Here is a 20814-nt window from a genome sequence, read left to right as displayed (position 1 = left end):
TTATCAGAACTGCGAGATTTTAAATGAAAAATTTACTTGAAAATTTACGGTGTTACAAGTTGGTATCAGAGCCTTGGTTTGAGGGATTCAGATGCACCTCGGGTATATCTGGACTCAAACCGGGGATTTGAGAAAATTCTTAAAAAGAAATGATTTTCTAAAATGAGCAAGAGTTCTAAGGGAAAAATGAGAAGGAGTAGTGTGTACAATCAGTTAGAGCCCGAACGGTGATTTCCCAAAACACCCTTACTTATTTGTGAATACCCTTACTTATTTGTGTTATAAGTTATTATTGAGATATTAGAGATGCATGCTAGAAGATGGGCTAGGTATTTCATATATTAGGGCTAGAGTTTCCTGATTTGTGATGCCTTAACCTAGGAGTTGTTATCTGTGATGTGCTTTGAGTATGTGCGGGGTAAGAGTATCCAGCAAGAATATTTTAGAGAGAATTTTGAGTAGAGGAGTAATCTAGGAGAGATACCTAGATGAAATTTGGAGGAGCCTACTAAGGGAATAGTTAGATACCCGTGAGGGGCAGGGGTGCTTGAGTTCGGTGATACCTTTTGAGTGTGAGTAGAGCAAGCGGAGTGGCAACCTAGAGTGGTTTTGTATGTTGGTAGAGATTATTCAATGCTCGATTGCTATTTGCTTCGTGCTTTATGGAAATCATGATGATGGGAGTCAGCTACTAAATGAATATGGCGATATTCAGGAGCTAGATGGTTGGCATCATAAGGAGTTATTCAACAACTGATGGCAGAGAAGTGTGAGAACTTAGGAAGAGCCTAGGGAGTGACCTTTGTCAGATGAGTACATTGATAGAGGAGAGTATTCATAAGAGAGTGAGCAGGTATGACGGGATTGGTGATTGAGGAGGATGAGCAGCTACTTAGGAAATCTGGGATGATCCCTGTGGAAAGTATGGGTAGATGTGGTAGGTAGTATGGGCCCGTACTACTGAAAGCAGAGGACCCATACTCAAAATAGGGAAAATTCCAGAGGTTCTAAGTAGCAAACAGGGAGGTGATCACATGGTTCGAGTACCATGATTTGTGGCGGTTAGTGCTTCTGGTTTTACCAGTTATCCCATTATGATTGATTAGATTGAGATCATATGCGATAGAGTGTGGGGCCAGAGGGCCATGACGAGCAAGTCTTAATGGAGTACACCGTGAAGGAGAAATTGAGTTCGTTTCCAATAGATTTTATAGGTGAGATACCAGTTGGAGCTGCAAGGCTCAGGGATAAGTAGAGATGATGCTTGTTGGAGGAATAGGGTTTGAGTCGAGCCATCGGTTGATGGATAAGTCGTCACTTTCTGTGGTAAGAGTTGTAGGGATGAGCAAAAGGACCGAACTGGTTGGAACCGGCCCGAACCGGACTGGAACCGAGAACCGGCTTCGGCCAAAATCAAGAACCGAACCGGCCTGGCGGTTCTATCGGTTCCGGTTTTACCGGTTCCCGGTTCCTACCGGTTCTTGTCGTGTCTTCAAATGTTGGAACCGGTCCTTGAAAAATAGCATAATATGGTTCCGGTTTTTTCCGGTTCTATCGGTTCCGGTTCCTACCGGTTCCCGGTTCCAAAAATCCACAAAAATAACGTACCGGTCCCGGTCTGACCGGTTCCATCGGGTTCCGGTTCCAGTTCCGGTACCGGTTCCGGCCGGTTTACCGGTCCATTTGCTCATCCCTAAAGAGTTGCGTTGTTCCCATTACTGGAAAAGGAGAAGGAGCTATCGAGTTTCCGGTTTCAGAGTGTGGAGGTAGGCCCCGTGGGGTAGCATTGGTGGTGACCTTTTTAGTGTATTTGAGTAGTTGGTCTGCTATGAGGTATTCTTGTTGTACCATTGAGTCATTGGTGGAGGCTAAGATGGAAGAGGCCCATGAAGGTGTCTTTTGAGTACGACATGCATTTAGCAGCAGTTTCAGGTGGTTAAGAGGAGTATATCGGGAGTGGACCTCGTTGTTTTTTTGTGTGTCGGTTGTGAGAGTGAGGTCTTGTGCTTTGATGATGATTCCCGTGTTGGGAGGCGGGTAGTGGATTCAGAGACGAGGTGTGTGATAGTGCATTACTTCCGAACTGAGGGTCAGGGTTATTTCGGAACAATTAAGGTATTCGATAGTGTGTTAGCCTGAGATTTCGAGATGACAAGAGGCAGTCAAGTTGGGAGGATTCTGAGATTCTTGTCTGAGCTATGGGATATGTGGAGTCGCTTAGTTTCCATCAAGAAGATCATTGAATGACTATGTGGTACGTTACAAGAGTCAAGGGTGATGTAACTAGAGAAACACTGTGTGGAGTAGACTGTTGGTATGCTAATTGGTGATGGTTTGAACCCTGAGTGGGGGAGAACTGGGTGTTCTATTGAGAGGATCAGCGATCCATTCAAGTGCGGTTGGAGAACTGGTTATGGATGTCTACGGTGCAGACACATGAGACCTGGGTTATTGGTAGATGAGGCGAGGTGCAAGACAGGAAGATTTATGAGTATGCGTTTAAGAAAGGATGTGTGAATCCGCAGCAGGTGGCCGTTGGTCAGAGAATTTATTGTGGCTAGGGATTTTTCAGGTTTGCAAATGTAGAGTTCGAGGCGGTTGGGTCACTGAGTTGAAGGAGCAATAGCAAAGATTTGCGGGTATATGTACAGAATGTGATCTATACTCCAGGAGGGGCAGCAGTTGAATCGTCAACCAATTTCATAGTCGGTACGAGTAGTTTCGTATGGGTAGTGATCAGTAGAGGATGGAGCTTTGGGTTTTCGTTAGCGTGTTCAGAGTCATTGACGATGCATCTGTGTTTCAAATTGGGAGATGGAATATTATGAGGTTACAAGTGGAGAGGAAGATCTATTATGAAATTCTGAAAGAGAATTACGATATCTGAGTATGATGCGGTGAGTATGAGAGCAGTGGTTAACGCATGACATCGTGAGGTTCTGTGATGGTGCTCCGAGGTATCTGAGTATGATGTCCTAATTTTAGATTATTTTGAGTTTTGAGTTAGCAGATGGTAAGTGGTATAACAAGTATATATGGTTCTAGTGGGAGCCCTTTGGCTAATTAACATCAAGCTAGATTATTTAAGAATGTGAATTGCAGCGAGAAAAGGAGTTTTGTCATGGCGGTTGCCACCAGGAGTAGTGATGCATATTTTTGGATGGGTGTGTAAGCACCTATGTATGTTGAGCTGCAGAGCATGAGTTGGTGAAATCAGTGTGGTGATGCTTGATGATGAGGTTATGAGGTGATAAGAGAGCAAGTGAATCCAGGTGGGATTATTCGCTTGGGGTCATCAGGAGAAACCATGGAGTGAGCCCATGGCGAGTCAGTGAGCGAGAGAATGTTGTAAGGCTATAAGGAGCCGTAGCATCCATGAGTCAGTGAAAGAGAGTGTTGTGATACTACGGGGAGCCGTAGTATTCACTGTATAGTGGGAGAAGGTTGTAATACTACGGGGAGCCGTAATATTCATTAGTCATTGACAGAATGTCGCGATACTGCGGAGAGCTGTAGTATTCACTGGATAGCGGGAGAGCCGTAGTGTTCATTGGTTAGTGAGAGGGTGTCATAAGCCTTCGGGGAGCCGTAACACTCAATAGTCGATAAGAGTAAATGTTGTTCTGTGGGGAATTGTAGTATTCACTAGTCAGAATATGATGCAAAAGAGTTCCTAGGCTTGAGTAGCCTTATCTTTGAGTTTGTGGGAATTTGGTGGTTAGGCCATGGGCGAGACTGGGATCTCCCTAATGGTCGGGAGTCGTCATATTCTGAGTGAAGGCGTGATTATCAAAATCAGAAGGAATTAGATGTAGCGATGTATGCGAGAGTTACGAGTCATGGGTTATGAGTTGGGTGCTTCATTGGGAAGAGTGGTTCCAATTTCGTGTCGGTTCAGAATCTCGAGTTTGAGTTGGCTCTAGTGGTGTATTATAAAGACGATATAAGATTCCGAGCTTAAAGGTGGGTTCCTTGTGAGGGGTGTTGTGTGTCATATGATGTCTTAGACCTGTGTGGGTTAGTTCGTTTGTATGGAAGGACCGCGAAACGCAGTGAGTGAATGAGTGGTAGACAACAGAGATCGAGGGTAAAACGATTTCAGTCAGAGTATAGTATTCACTTGAGGTAAAGTGAACTTCGTGACTTGTGTGTCACAATGGGCCGAGATGGTTAACGAGAGAAGGAAGTCGGTGAGACATCCTGGGGCATGTTGGGGGTAATCTTTGGAGGTTCAACTATGGGGTCGAGAGTTGACCAGATGCTCTGTGTTGACAAGGATATCTGGGAGGGAGCGGAGGTTTGTGATTGTAGAAGTCAGAGGAATTTTGTTGAGTAAGCATGGTCTTCTTCTTATGTCCAAGGACAGAGTGTCGAGAGTTCAAAGATTAGATGAGTTCTGATTAAAGTTCAGTGGACGGGTCCCTGGCGTAGTGTGATCCATTCTGAAGTATGATCTGGATTGTGTGAAATATCTAGTTATAGTGATAGAAAGCCTAATCTTGGGGCTTTGACTTGTTCTATTAGTCGCAATGAGAGAATAAGAGGGGCAATAAGTTTCTGGGTCTGCTATTCAAGGAGTGAATAACATAGTAATATCTTGAAGGGGGCGGTCTGGTAGCGTGACAGACCGCTAGAGTTTCCAGATTTTGGGGAGCCAGAAGTGGTATCGTAGTGGCAGTTAGGTCTGTCCCTCTCTTGGTTTGGGAGTTTGGGATCAGGTATCATTGGAGGAGGATAATTGGGTGGTAAGAAGTCCTCTTGGGTAGTGCTTCCCAGATTTTGTTTTTGGATTTTGAGTTGTGTGATGCTAGATAGCGATTTCGAGGGCGAAATCTCATTTAAGTGGGGGAGAATTGTAACATCCGAATTCCATGGTATATTATTTTAATTATTTAATTTAAGAATTTTGAAGGGACTTGATGAGTTGGTGTCTCAAATCGTCGAGTAGGTTCGCAACTGGTGACGTGGATTAATGAGTGGACTCGACAAGTCGATGAGCCGACTCGACGAGTCAGCGCTGCCGATGGAAACCCTAATTTTCTCATGCCTGGGCCTATTTAAAGGCACTTCTAGCCTCCATATCACCCCCGTCAGTGTTCATTCACCCCGTGAGAATAACCATAGCGCTTATTGTGAGCAAGAGAGGGAAGGAGGCTCATTTGAAGTCGTTTTCTTAAGAGGAAGAGAAAGATTCTTCAAGGATCAAGGAGGAGAGCTTGTGTATCTGTTTCCTTTTCATCTTAAGCTTCAGATCTAGGTATAAAGCTCTTATCTTCTTTTTTTAATTGATTAGATTTCATGGTTGTGAGAATTAGGGCTTGTATCACCTTTTGATGGGGTTGTGGGTGCATCAAACCCCCTTTGTGAGCTTGTGCTATAGATCTGGACCTTGTGAGGTCCAGAGAGTCTGAAAGTGTGAAGCCATGGTTGAGAAACCATGGAGTTTTGAAGCTAGGAAGCATTAATGGAATTTTGATGGAATATAGAGCAATATATACCATGCATGGACACCAAGATATGACCTTTACGTGACTTCTAGGTACTAGGAGGCTAGATCTATGAGTTAGAGTTAAAGATCTGACCTGAGTTGATAAAATGAGTGATCCGTTTGAGACAACTTGCCGAGTCTATGGGATGACTCGACGATTCGGATCGGGTCTGACCCAGTACCCTTGACCCAGTAATAACTCGTTGAGTTTGGGGTTCAACTCGACGAGCTGAGTAAACCCTAGGAAGAGATCTGAGATATGAGTGGACTCGGTGAGTCTCATGGGTGCACTTGGTGAGTCTGGTCGAATTGGAATGTTGACTCTTTCTAAAATCTGTTGACTTTATGAGTGGGTCATTTAGGACCATGGAGGGGTAAAATGGCCTTTTACCCATCCCGGAGGTTAGAGAAAGAATAAGAGGACTTTTGGGTGTAAAAGAGAAAATTTGATTGAGATACTTGTTGAATATGCTAGGCAAAGGCTAGTTTGAGTTTATCAAGTGCGTGTCTATTCGCTACTAGCTACGAGGTGAGTCTTCTCACTATACTTTACCGGATTAGTATTTTGTGTGATAGAGATTTCTTATGTGCTTATCTGTGTATCATGATATCCTGCATTATTTCTTTGTGATTTACGTTGTGTATTACTAAGAGTTTATAGAGTTAGGACCGGAGGGTCCATAGAGTTAGGACTGGAGGGTCCATCAGAGTTGTGGGGATGGAGGGTCCCACTGAGACACATTGACCAGAGGGTCTTACAGAGCTATAGCCTCGAGTGGCTAATTATATGTGTGTGGTATTTTAGGGAACTCACTAAGCCTTGTGCTTACCGTGTTATGTGATATGTGTTTCAGGTTTTTCTCAGGATCACGGGACAACACCAGCTTGATTGTACACACCTGAGAAAGAGTTATGCTTTGAGGATCCTGGATTATTATCTAAACAATCATGGATTTGTGTTCTATAAATTAAATAAAAGAGATTTTGGTAATATGTGTTATGTGAACTGCGAGATTTTAAATGAAAATTTTATTTGAAAATTTACGGCGTTACATCTTCTAGTGCGGAATGCATTGGCGACATCTGCGAACCATCTGGTGCTCGCAATGGGGTCCCGAGCCCCATGGTTGTTGGGAGCTCCACAAGCTCTGAACTCCCTGAAATTCAGTATGCGCAACCCCATCATGGCCGCAACCTCAGTGTGGAAAGCACTCAACCTCTCATCCAAAAGCTAAAGAATGCCCTCCTTGATCGTGCTAAAGATCACATGAGTATGGTCCTGGATACCGCACGTGATCTCAAAGGAGATAAACTCCTTAGTCTGGTCATCTAGCTGCACGACCCCTGGGCCTGAGCCTGGTCCCTCACCGGCGCCTGAACTGCTAACTAGTCTGTTGCGTAAAATCGCCATTCTGAAAAACACATCATAACAAACATCAAAATACTAATCATATCTCTTGGGATCACACACACTACAAGTTCCCTGGATTCATCTCAGCCTTCCTTGACTTTTTTACGGATCCTTTGCTTTCAGTAGTACGGGCACATACTACCTTCCACATCTATCTGTACTTTCCTCAAGGGTAATCCTTTGCTTTCCCTAGGGTAATCACCATCCCACTCTCCGCCATCAGCTGCATAAAAAGTCCCTGCTATCTTCCCCTAACCATATCACTAAGACTAGATAATTCTTCAAATGAGAGGTTCTACCCTTCAATGGTTAGACTCAAACGAGAGCTACGAAATAAGGATAAACCTAACCTTCTGAGATTATTTAGTCCTCGCAATATGTAACTTAACATATCTATTTACTAGTTAGTAAAAGATAACTAGAACTCCTAAAAGCACAAAGCAAGCAACATTAAAGCATTAAGTGCACATAGTCAAGCATATTCTAATCAGGACATCATACTGATTAATCTGTACTAGCATGCAACTCATAAAGCTGATTCACACATAACAGACACATAATGCATCCTTCCTAGATCTTTAGTCCTAATCTAGCATGCAATTATCATAAAGTTGATAAGCATATCATAACGTAAACTTGTATGGGTAATTTGGGAGTACTTACTTGAGCTCGACCGATTGCATGCTCCACACCCTTTTCTCTCTCTTTTAAAATCTTTTTCTTTTTTTGTTTTTTCTAAAATTCTTTTCTTTTCTCAAAAATCCTTTTATAAAAATGGTTTTTCTTTTGAAAATTTCTATACCAATTCCTTAGTTTGAGTTCAGACACACCCAAAAGTGTGCCCGAATCCCTCAAACCAAGGCTCTGATACCAACTTGAAACATCCCAAAAGTATAGTCCAAAAATTTCGTTTTAAACCATTAAAGAAAAACCTATAACTTATAAAACAACATAATAAAATCACATGCCGTGTATCTCAATCATCATATCAAAAATACTATATCAAAATAATGTATCAAATATCAGAGTCTGAAATCTCCCAGGTTGAAGACTGTGGTGTGTGTCATGCGATCATCCCAAGCCCTTCCCTTTACTAGCAGAAGTAACTGAAACCAAAATTGAAAACTATAAGCACGAAGCTTAGTGAGTTTCCCCAAACTACCACATACCATACGATAACACATAATAGCACACACTGAGCATTTCCCACTGCATTGGGCCCCACTCGGCATCGGACCGAAGTCCAACATCGGGCCTCGCCCAACATCAGACCCAAGTTCGGCATCGGGCCCCGCCCGACATCAGACTGAACTCCGGAATACATATATCATAGCATCAAGCAAATAACACATAAATATCTAACATATAAGCATATAAAGCTTCCTGGGGCTTGCCCCGACATCAGACCGAAGTCTGAAACACATAACGCATAACATATAAGCTAAATCTTCATCGGGCTTGCCTTGGCATCGGACCGAAGTCTGAAACATACAACAAACACATGCAAGAATCACAAAGACATCAAGCATACAACATTCCTCGGGATTGCCCTGACATCAGACCAAAGTTTGGAACATATTAGCTGCATCGGGCTATCCCCGACATCAGACCTAAGTCCGATGTATACTAACATTCATGAAATGGCCGGCCTTGGTGCCTTCAACCCGCTCTTATTGGAGGAAAACTCACCTCTCAAACTGGATGCTGATCTCGTGCGTGAGGAATTTCTGTTGGCTGCTCCCACGACTCCCCGGCTAACTCTATACAACAATACTTGGTTAGAAAACTGAAAATCCATCTAAGGGTAAAATGACCATTTTATCACTGATCAAAGTCAACGCTCTGTTCAAACTCCACATTCTGGGTTGACCAACTTGCTGAGTCAGCCTTTCTACTCGTTGAGTTCTATAACTCAGAAATCCTGGAATCGCGAGTTAACTCGTCGAGTCCTATTGAGTTACTCATACTTGGGACTTGGCGAATCAGCTTGTCGAGTCCCTCTACAGACTCGTCGAATTCCACCATAAACTGAAACGGGACTTAGAGAACAAACAAAATGGATCATTAAATGATTCAAAATTTAAATAATTCACAAGAAAAAATTCCCCAAAAAAATATTTTCATGATTCATTTTAAAGTAAATTAAGAAAAAATTCATTTTTATGACAATTTTAATGAATGACAATAAAATCATTGTATAAATGAATTATCGACATGTTTTTTTGAGATTTTTTTTGTGAATCAAGTTATTTTTCATTCATCTTGTGATTCTTTTGTTTTGTTCGTTAAAAAATATTTAGAAAAAAAACTTTTTACCTTCCTACCAAAAACATTTTCTTACCATATATATATATATATATATATATATATATATATATATATATATATATATATATATATATATATATATATATATATATAATCCGTGGAAACCACCGTTACAAAATTAATTAAACTTTTATAGTAAAACTCAACGTTATTAATTAATTATTTTTAAATAAATTATTTTAAATAAATTATTAATTAAGAGATTTTTTAGTTATATAAAATTATAATCATTGATTTAATAAATATGTGAAATTATATCACTTTATAATTGTATTAATTTTATTTTAATTTTTTTAATATTATAAATTTAATGTCGATAAAGTGAGAATTTTAAAATTTAAAATCTAAAATAAAGAATTAATAAGTTGAGAAGTGGTAAATACTAATTATGAAACATAATAAGATGAAGAAGAATAAAATATGCATTAACTAGAAGGTCTAATAAGATAACATATATCAAAAATAGAATAAAACTATTCTTTTATATATATAATTAAAAAGAAAATAAAATATAGAAAATGATTAGTTTGTATTAATATGATACAAAAGATAAGTATATTGCATGTTTAGCATGAAATAATTTCACTAATTATATTTCATTTTATCAACGGTAATAATAAAAATAAAAGGAACTCTTAACTAATAGCGGCTATGCAGGCGATATGCTTATCTTTTGTATCATTCCTAATAAATAAATAATTTTTTGCCACATGTTATCTTCTTCTTCATTTGAACAAATGATATTTTCTAAAATGTTTGAATTTTCTATTTTCTACTTGTTATTTTATTGTATTTTTCGTTTTATTAAATTAATATTCTATATTTAATATGTATCATTACTGGAAAATGGCAAATAGAGTACACCATATTATAATACGGTTGTAACAAAATCTGTATTATAAACAAAGTAACGGTCCCTATAATACCATAAAAATACTTTTTATCAAATATTTAGATTTTCGTGTCCGCTTTTTTTTAGTGTGATCAAAACAGAGTCCTCGTTTTTTCATCTCACAACCACTTCTCCAAGCCTCCACTCCTCTATTCCTCCCGGCAACTGCAGCACCACCATGTCTTTTTTTCTCGACGATCACCACACCATCACCTCTCCTCTTCCCGAAGATCATCGGAGCACTGCGTCCTCCCTTTTTTTTACCTAATACCAAGGCTTTCATTTTTCGGATATCAGATCCGATGTATGATAGATTATTGCGATACGATCGATTATGTAGGGAAAAAGGATCATATGTACCGCATATCAGATCAAATGTATAACAGATTGGATCGGAGATAGGGTTGGTTTTCATCGCTGCCCGGTCTTTGTTTTTATTTTATTATCCACCTATGGACGTTCCTTCTTCCTCCCTGGCTTCACAGACTTTATTAAGGCAAGAAATACAAACCTTGTGGTTAAAATATTTTGTTTGTATATATGTTTTATTGTGTATGTTGTATTCTTTGTATTCTTCCTTACCGACTTTTGATGCTTTTTAGTTTTCTGTTTTCTTCGTTAATTAGGGATAGCTATTGAACTAGTGTGTATGGGTTCCAAATTGATGTTTCTCAAGGGTGTCTCGGTAATTAGAACAACATGATACTCCATAAGCTCTTCCAGGTACCAATTTTCTTCCCTTCTTTTCCTAATTATTGGGGTTAATTAACTATTCAATATTGTATACTATGTTTGCTTAATAGAAATCAAACTATTGTTTATGGTTTTGAAGGGTTGTATGGATGTGAAGAATACGTGTTTGATGTCTGAAGGGGATGAGCAGTTGCATACAGTGTTTGTAGGTATATTTTGGCAGTTTGTGCACTTGAAGATGTTTATGCAAATCATGTTTGGTTAAATAGCTCTAATAATATTCTTACTGAAGTTGGAACATCAAGTGCTCCGGGTTCTTTAAGTATTGAAGAGGATAATGAAAGAAGAAACATGCGCATGCAAATAAAAAGAAGAATCATTTGAAGAAAATAAAGGTTATATATGTATATAGATATAATTAATATATCCTTCTTCTATTCCTTTTTGGACCTATTTAAGCACTATTTTTATGCTAATTTTATGGATCCGTGTTACTGTAGGTTAAATTAGAGCAGGATATTATGACCTTTGAAGCTCGCTTACAGCAGCAGGTTTGCTTTAATCTAAATTCTATATTGCTTTGTTGATACATAAAAACTCTATTATAAGTATAAAATATATCTAATCTCTAAGTATATCTTCAAAGTTGAATTTTGTAACTCATATTCACCTTAATGATCTTTGGTGATGATTTTACTTTTATTTTCACCTTCCCTACTTCTACAGGGCAATTTGAGCTTGGAATCAATAACTCTAGATGGGTATTTAGTTACACCAAATCATGAGAGTTATTATTGCACTTAGTCTACCCTTCATGGTCTGGTATGTTCGTTATTTTGTGATTACTTTGTTTATCTTAGTGTATAATTAAAATTTAACTGTTATTTTAGTTTGTTATTTGTGGGACCCTTGTATATGTTGTCTATATACAATTGGTTGAAAACCCATGGATCCACCAAATCATTGAAAGCTTGTTAATTAACAAGCTCTTTGAAAAAGCTCATCCAAACTTCTTCAGTTTTCTTGAGTTTTTTTTCACATGAAAAAAGCTCCTATTGTGATGTTCTTATTAACTAATTATTTGGTTTCATTTCATACATTTTTTAGTAAATATCATATATGCTTAATAAATTTGGAACCAGTTAACAATTAACAGGCTAACTTTAATTAATATACACTAATAGAGACAATGACATGTTTAAAGAGAAACTTGATAATCTAATAAACAAAAGATAATTTATATTATAGCAAAATTTTTTGAAGGTTGTGTTCAAAGTAAACAGTTCATTTTGATATTTACATTTCTACACTATACTTAAGAGTATTACTTTGATGAAAGATGATAGACACATCCACAAGAGACTTGTGCTTTTGTTTTGATGAAACAATATAGTTTTTGATTAAAGTGAAAAACTAAAAATACACAGTTAATATATAAGAAATAGGGAATATTATGACCATAACCACAAACATTATCTTGTTTAATGCACCTTGTGTGCAAGATTTTATTAAGGCATTGTACTTTTTCAAAAATTACCATTTATATCATCGTACTTTCAATTTTTCTTTTTGTTTTTTAGACATTATCCTTGAAAATTTTATCAACTACTTTGTATTTTGTAGAGATTGATCCTTCAGTCACATGGGAGAGACAACTAGTTTTTGACATCATTATAAATGGTGATAACATGTTTCAAGAGTGCCATAGAGACCATAGAGATCTTTGCAATTGTCAGAAACTTCAATTGATGAAGGTACATCTTTATCAAAACATTTATTGGAATTGGAAGCTTTGAAAATGATTCTTATGAAGTAAAAATTCTTTCTTTATGTTGTAGTAAAAGCTTTGCAGAAATTCAAGAGTTTGTTTAAGTTGGAATGGTGATCCATGTGTTCCACAGCAGCATCCATGGAGTGGAGTTGGGTGATGAATAAGGCTGGAATGCAATGCAGGAATGGGTTGGAATACAATCAGGAATGGATTGCTGGAATGGGGGATGTGAGATCAAGTACGATCGTTTATGGTGTATTAGATGCTAATATCTGGTGTATTAGATTCTTTTATGCTATGGTTGTCTACTATAGATAGGATACATATAGAGTACGGTTAAATAGCCGTACTCTATTAGGCATGTAATCTAATACACCCCTCTACTAATACGGGCTTAACATACGTATTATATTATATTCATGTTTTCAACCGTATTATATTACACTTTTTCTAGTAGTGTATGGTAATATATATGTAACGTATTTATTAGAAATAGTTTATATGTGTAATGTATTCAATATATTAAAATCTCATTAATTTTAATAATTCAAAATTTTTCTCATTTTTTTTATAAATTCAAACTTTTTCAAATTATTAAAATTTAATATTTATTTTTTTTAAATAAACACATGTGATACATGAGTATCACACCTAACTATATTAATACAAAACACCTAACTATATTAATACAAAACATTCTCATTTTCTGTACTTTATTTTCCTTCTAATTATGAATAATTTATTTAATTTAATATTACCTTCTTTGATAAAATGAACTATTATTAGTGGAGTTATTTCAGGCTAAACAATAGAATACGTTTCCTATAATTTATTATCCTTTTTGAGGACAGTGAGGTGAGGTAGACTTCTCTTTAACTTAAAGCTTGGTGGAAGTTGAGATTGGTTATGCTTGTCTGTGCCAAATATTGTTAATTATCTTTGAATATATATATATATATATATATATATATATATATATATATATATATATATATATATATATATATATATATATATATATATATATATATATATATATATATATATATATATATATATATATATATAAAAGTTCAAATTAGACATGCCATTCCATTCATGTAAGACATGAGATTGCGTTTTAAATTTATAATACATTTTTTGGATCAAAAAATAAAAAAATTAAAGAAATGACAAAAATAATTTGACATTTAATATAATTATTGTTAATATAAAAAATTAAACAAGAAATCATTGTTCTAAGAATATTATTCATAGAAGCATAATATATGTAATATTTTTATTAGAATTTTATAAAATTTTAAAAATTATTAATATTGTTATTTTAACATTACAAAGATTATTCAATTATGAACAATACTCAAGTTTTCAGCTATAAGGATGATTGTATTAAGAATATGTTATGCTATTATTGTCATTGTCAAAAGGATTTAATAGAATGGGTTTCTTTAATTTCTTTAATTATATTTATACAGAGAACCTAAAACATTAATATTCATCAAGATACTATAGATGACTAAGTTTCTATATCCTAATGCACAGGAAATGCTTCTCCCCTATTATATATCTATGATTTGTAATTAATTAATTACACACATGATCCCAGTTAATATTGAATTAATTATGAGTTTGTATTTGCTACTACACCCATAAATAACTGATTCAATTTCCATTACACATATAATTGCTAGCATAGTTGAATCTTAAGATCCTCACAGCATGATCCCATCTCAAATTACTAAACTACCCTTAATCCTAGCCCCAGCTCCCCCTACACCTAAGTCCCTAACCCTCCTTCATTCACAGGAATTACCTAAGCAACTCCATAGAACCTACCGTATGAGAAGCTTGAGCACTAGGCTGACCACAGGCTCGAACAAAATTAGAGTGATTATTCGTACCGTGATTGTTCATGGTGGTGGTGGTGCCAATAACGTTCAACCCCGGAAGTGGTGATGTTTTTGGTGGCATACCGCCACCACCACCACCGGCAGCTGCAGCTTGTTCCAACGATTGCACTTGTTTTTTCAAGAATTTCATGTAATGAGCAGCCTCATCCAGCATCGACGCTGTGTCCATTTTAGTACCTCCGGGAACTAATCTCTGCAATATCCTAATCCTCTCGCTGATCCTCTCCCTCCGGTGCCTCGCAGCCACACTCTGTGGGTCCTTTGATATCTTCACGTTCCGTCTCTTTGGTGGCTTGACAGACTCCGGGTCTATCTGAACTGGCTGCAACGCCGCCATCCGGAATATCATCTCCCTCATGGCCTCTACCGAGTCCGGCTTCTGCTGAAACCAGCTGCATCGTGGAAATTCGCGTAACGTCCTGATTTGTGGCGAAGGAAGAATTACAGGTAGTTGGTTACGATATATGAACTGTGGTTGTGGTGGTGGGGAGGGGTGGTTGCTGGTGGAGCTTCCGCCGGAGAATTCCATGAGTGGTGAGTCGGAAAGATCTTGGAAAGGAAGAGAAAACTGTTCCGGAAGCTCATCTAGCTCCATTATCATAGGCATCATCTCCATTTGATCTTTAGCTTGAACGCTCAGGTGACAGTGGATTAGGCTGAGAGAGTAGTTAGAAGAATTAGGGTTTATTATGGATAACACACTACTGTAGGAATATGCAAGTGGAACTGTGGAAGGCTATAAATAACAATTTCACGACTGATATTTTAATGCAATTCTTACGCCCTCGTATTTATTGCAACAACAATATATATATATATATATATATATATATATATATATATATATATATATATATATATATATATATATATATATATATATATATATATATATATATATATATATATATATATGAGTAGGTTCAAACTAGAACACCAAAAAGGTTGAGAAGACGAGAACAAAGTATATTCATTTGTGATTCAATGTATTCATGTTTGGAGAAATGATAAGTTTTTACGTTTTTAATTTCAATTGAATAGAAAAAGCATATTCATTTTGATTGTGCGTAAAAATTTATCATTTCTCCACAAATGAATATATGGATTCACAAATGAATATACTTGTTCTCGCGTTCTCAACCTTTTAAGTGTTCTCATTTGATCATTTCCCTATATTATATATATATATATATATATATATATATATATATATATATATATATATATATATATATATATATATATATATATATATATATATATAAGGAGAGTTGAAAAGATTCTTGAATACTTAAAAGATTGTATTTAAGGTGATATCTTTTTCTCTTTACATTTGATGGGTATTTATACTGCATAACATTCTATTCATACATCATTAAAATAGTAATTCAATAGTTAAATGAAATTATTCTAGGGGTGAAAACCGTTCATCCATATGCATTGTCTAACTCAATAATTTGATGCAATTTATAACACTCTCCATTAGATGACAGTTTTTCTAATATGAGTTCAACCTTATAGTACTGCCACATTAAAAACATTGGTAAAGAAAACACATTAGTAAAAAAGTTTGACGAAAAGAAAAAGAGTTCAGTATATAGTTGATTCCCCCTCATTTAGACATCTGTTACATTACGTGTTATGCAAACATCGCATTCCGATGCTAGGTAGATGTTTTCTGAAGATTGCAGTAGGAAGTGCTTTCGTGAAGAGGTCTGCTACATTCTTGTTGGATTGAATATATTCTATCTAAACTTTTTGATCTTTTATAAGTTATTGATTGCTCTCAAAAAGCTTTAGAGGTATATGTTTGTCTTGGTGCTCTTGATATATCCTTCTTTCATTTGAGTGACACATTTTGAGTTATCTTTATAAATTAAAATGGGACGTTTATCTTTATCTAGTCCACATGAAGACAAAATGAGTTGTCTCATCGATCTTAACCATGTGCATTCATTACTAGCTTCATTTAGTGTTATTACTTCATCATGATTTGAGGATGTGCTGACAAGTGTTTGCTTTTGAGAGCACCAGGAAATTGTGGTGCCTATGTTCATGAATACACATCCAGTTTGAGATCTAGCTTTATGAGGATCAGATAAATAGTCCGCATCTACATAATCAATCAAACCTTGTTGTGAATCATTAAGATAAAATAATCCTATAAGAGTAGTTCCTTGAAGGTATCACAAAATATGCTTGATCCCATTCCAATGTCTTTTTGTTAGGGTTGAACAGAACCTTGCTAGCAAGTTTACAACAAAAGAAATGTTGGGTCTTGTACAATTGGTAAGATACATAAGTGCCCTAATTGCATTTAGATATGGTACTTCTGGACCAAGAACTTCTTCATTTTCTTCGCGGGTTCTTAATGGATTCACATTGCCCATATTGAAACGTTTCAAGACTCTTTCGGTATAATTTATTGATGCACAAGTATTTTGTTAGGGATATGCTCAATCTGCAAATCAATAGAATATTTGGTTTTTCCAAGATCTTTCATTTCAAATTCTTTCTTCAAAAGTTCAATCACTTCAAGGATTTCTTTATTCATTTAAATGATGTTTAGATCATCAACATAGACAACTATAATCACACACCCAATTGTTGTTTTCTTAATAAATACGCATGGACAAATAATGTTATTTTTATAATGTTTACTTGTCAAATAATCGCTTAAACGATTGTAGCACATGCGTCCAAATTCCTTTAACCCATACAAAGATCTTTGCAATTTTATAGAATACATTTATTTTTGTTTTGCTCTTAAATCTTCTTGCATTTTCAATCATTCGGGGATTTTCATATAGATACCAATATCAAGTGATCCATACAAGTAAGCTGTAACAATATCCATAAGACGCGTCTCTAAATTTTCAGAGTTTGCCAAGTTGATTAAATATCTAAATGTGGTTGCATCCAATACCGATTAATAAGTTTCCTCATAATCAATTCCAGGACTTTGAGAGAAACCTTGAGTCACAAGCCTAGCCTTGTATCTTATAATATTGTCTTTCTCATTTTTTTTCATACAAAGATCCATCTATACCATAATGGTTTCACAACTCCAGGTGTGACGATAATGGCCCTAAAAACCTTTCTCTTGTTAAGAGAATTTAATTCTACTTACATAGCCTCCTTCCATTTAGCCCAATCATTTCTTCTTTGACATTCAATGAAAGATTGTGGTCCAGAATCATAATTCATAATATCATATGCAACAGAATAAGAAAATATTGAACTTATATTATTAGTTTAATTTTGGTCACATATTCTATTTATTTAACCATAATTTACTGCAATTTCTTCCTTTCTTGGGGAATTATGATATTTCATGTTTCTCCAGGAACACTTTCCTTATGATCCAATACATTTTCTATTCCTCTTCTTTTTGTAGGTTCTTATCCTTAGAACCAAATGGTCTTCCATGCTTTAGGCATGTTTTAAACTGTTGAGTAACTTTATCATCAGATTGTCTATATGGATTTCAATTCTATCTGGAAGATTGATAGTTGGAATATATGATTTAGTCACCCTTTTGTGTTAGTAAATGCACCAGACAATTGATTTTCCATTTCTTGGAAATGCATTATCTTTTAACCTTCAATTTTACATTGCTTTGTGCGAGGTTCAAGATATGATAAAGAAGGCTCATGCCATGAAACATCCTTTTTCTAGAATCTTCTTTTCTCCCCTAATGATGGGAAATTTGGCTCATCAAATTGGCAATCTGCTAGGTGTGCTATAAAACATCACCTGTTAAAGGTTCAAGATATCTTATAACAGAGAATGACTCATAACCAAAAAATATTCCCAACCTTCATTGAGGACCCATTTTTGTCTGTTGTGGTGGTGCAATGGAGACACATACTGCACACCCAAAATTCACAAACTAGATATATTTGGCTCTTGACCAAAAGCAAGTTGTAGAGGAGAATAAACATGATATAAACTTGGTATCCTGTGTATCAATGATCCAACATGTAAGATTTCATGGCCCCAAACAAAAACAATAAGTTTGGTCCTCATTATCAATAGTCTAGCTATTAGCTAGAGACGTTTAATCAGTGATTTAGCTAAGCCATTTTGTATGTGTACATGAGCACCTGGATGCTCAACAATAATTCTACAGACATACAATAGTCATTAAATGCTTGTGAAGTACATTCACCAATTATAAAGTCTCGCTCTTTTGATAGTATAATCAGGGAAATGTGCCCTTAATTTAATAATTTGAGCAAGAAAATTTTCAAATGCCATATTACAATTTGATAATAGGCAAACATGTGATCATTTGCTGGATGCATCTATTAGAACCATAAAGTATCTAAATGGTCCAAATGGTGGATTAATTGGTCCACATATATCACCTTGAATTCTTTCTAGAAATCTAGATGACTCCCTTTCAACTTTCATTGGATAATGTTTAATAAATAACTTTCCAATGGGAGAAAGTGTACATGGTGTTATGCTACTGGATTGAGGGAACTTTTGTTCTTTTAAAAGGATGCACATATGTATTCTCAATTATCCTTCACATCATTGTTAATCCTGGATGGCCCAACCTATCATGCCATAAACTGAATGTCCTTAGATCATAATGTTTTTCTTTGACTACCATATTTGATTCAATCATATGTATATATGTATAATGCAGACTAGAATCAAGTGTTGGTAGCTTTTCAAGCACATGGTTTTTGTCTATAATATACATATAATTCTTATTTTCAATGGTCATAGTTTTTTTTTTTTCATATCCTTTGAAATATATGTTATTTAAACTTAGTAAGTTTCTATTAGACTTTGGGGAAAATAAAACATTTTCTATAAAAGCTTGTACAATCTGGTAATATAAATTGGGCTTTCCCAGTTCCCTATATCAAGTCTGAAGGACCTGATATTGTATGTATGACTGTTTTTATTGGTACTAATTTTGAAAAATATTTCTTTGATTGCAGAATAGTATGCATACTACCACCATCTTCTATACAAAGATCTCCCACCCTTTCTTGGTATTCTGCTCCAGTTGCACTCATATTAAACTTCACATATGAGAGAAATAATAAGCCAATAAATATTTTCATTATAATTATTATAAAGAAGGTTCATTTATTGTAAGAAAGACATTACATGAAAAAAAAGAAGGAAAAACAAGTTTATTAGAACGATAATAAAAATTTTTAGTTTATGTCTTCCATATCATTGCAGAAATCAGCGAAAGGATTAATAATGTCTCATTTAACCATTGTTTTAGTGTTTTCATCATTATCTTATATATATATATATGTATGTATGCACACACACACACACTTGAGTTAATTCAGCTTATTCTAGTAGAATATTCGGACATGGTAACAACTAAGTACAATGTTATCTGAAAAGTTGGTCATGGTAATGACTAGGTATACCACTTTCCTAGTAAGTTGGACAATGTTGCAACTAAGTACATTGTTATCTTGATAAGTTGACCATAGTAACAACTAAAAATAAGGTTTTCCTAGTAAGTTTGTAACTTTAATGACTAGGTACGATGTTAGCTTGAAAGGTTGACCAGGATAACGACTAGGTATAATGTTTTCCTAGTAAGTTGGTCAACATAATGACTAGGCATAATATTATCTATAAAGGTTTTGGCAGTGTATTTGCCTGACATAATATTATCCTAACATTTTCTAGGTATAATTATATCACTAATACTATACAATTAACAATAATTATAAAATTGAAAGTATAGTATTATATCATGTATTCCCCCCCTCCCGAAAACATTTGAAAATAATAAAAGCGGGGTCGTGAACTCACTCTTAAAGCGTGCTTCATGTACTTAGTGTGTTTTTTCGGAACTTCAGAAGCTCAAAATTAGTCTAAATGAAAATGGATTCCATTAGAGAGAGAGAGATAGATAGATAGAGAGAGAGAGAGAGAGAGATCAGGTGATCTTGTGTGAGAATAGAGGTGGTAGAGACCTCTATTTATAGTGGAGATTTTGGGGCACGAACGACGTCTTTTGGGGTATGCTCACGCACGTGCACGTTGGCTCCACCAGAGTTCAACACATGTCTTCTTTTCTGTGGGCCACATTATCCAAATATTCACAAATCCAATGTCAAGACACACATCGCGCAGATGCAAGCGTGACGTAAATTGTTATTCTAAATTATGCACCTTCTGCATACGAGCTCCATTTTCGATGTTTCTTAAGTCCTCGCATAGGTCTCGTTGTGTACTACAACTCTCATTTTGGTTGTTCTAGCTAATTCCAACATTCATTTCTAGCCTATATTTTATACCCATGATGATTTTTTCAGCACCCATAAAAAT

The 20814-nt window shown here is 35.8% G+C and overlaps 1 pseudogene; it reads right to left on the bottom strand.

The window, feature by feature from the left end:
* Window positions 1–14194: 14194 nt before the first annotated feature.
* LOC145029203 (transcription factor HEC2 pseudogene) lies at window positions 14195–15185 on the bottom strand (annotated as a pseudogene).
* Between the last annotated feature and the right edge of the window lie 5629 nt (window positions 15186–20814).

This window comes from Lactuca saligna, chromosome 2, assembly GCF_052625555.1.
Source record: "Lactuca saligna cultivar CGN05327 chromosome 2, ASM5262555v1, whole genome shotgun sequence".
Lineage (NCBI taxonomy): Eukaryota > Viridiplantae > Streptophyta > Magnoliopsida > Asterales > Asteraceae > Lactuca > Lactuca saligna.
Note: the sequence above shows the minus strand (reverse complement) of the source record. Positions and strands in the feature narration are given on the sequence as shown.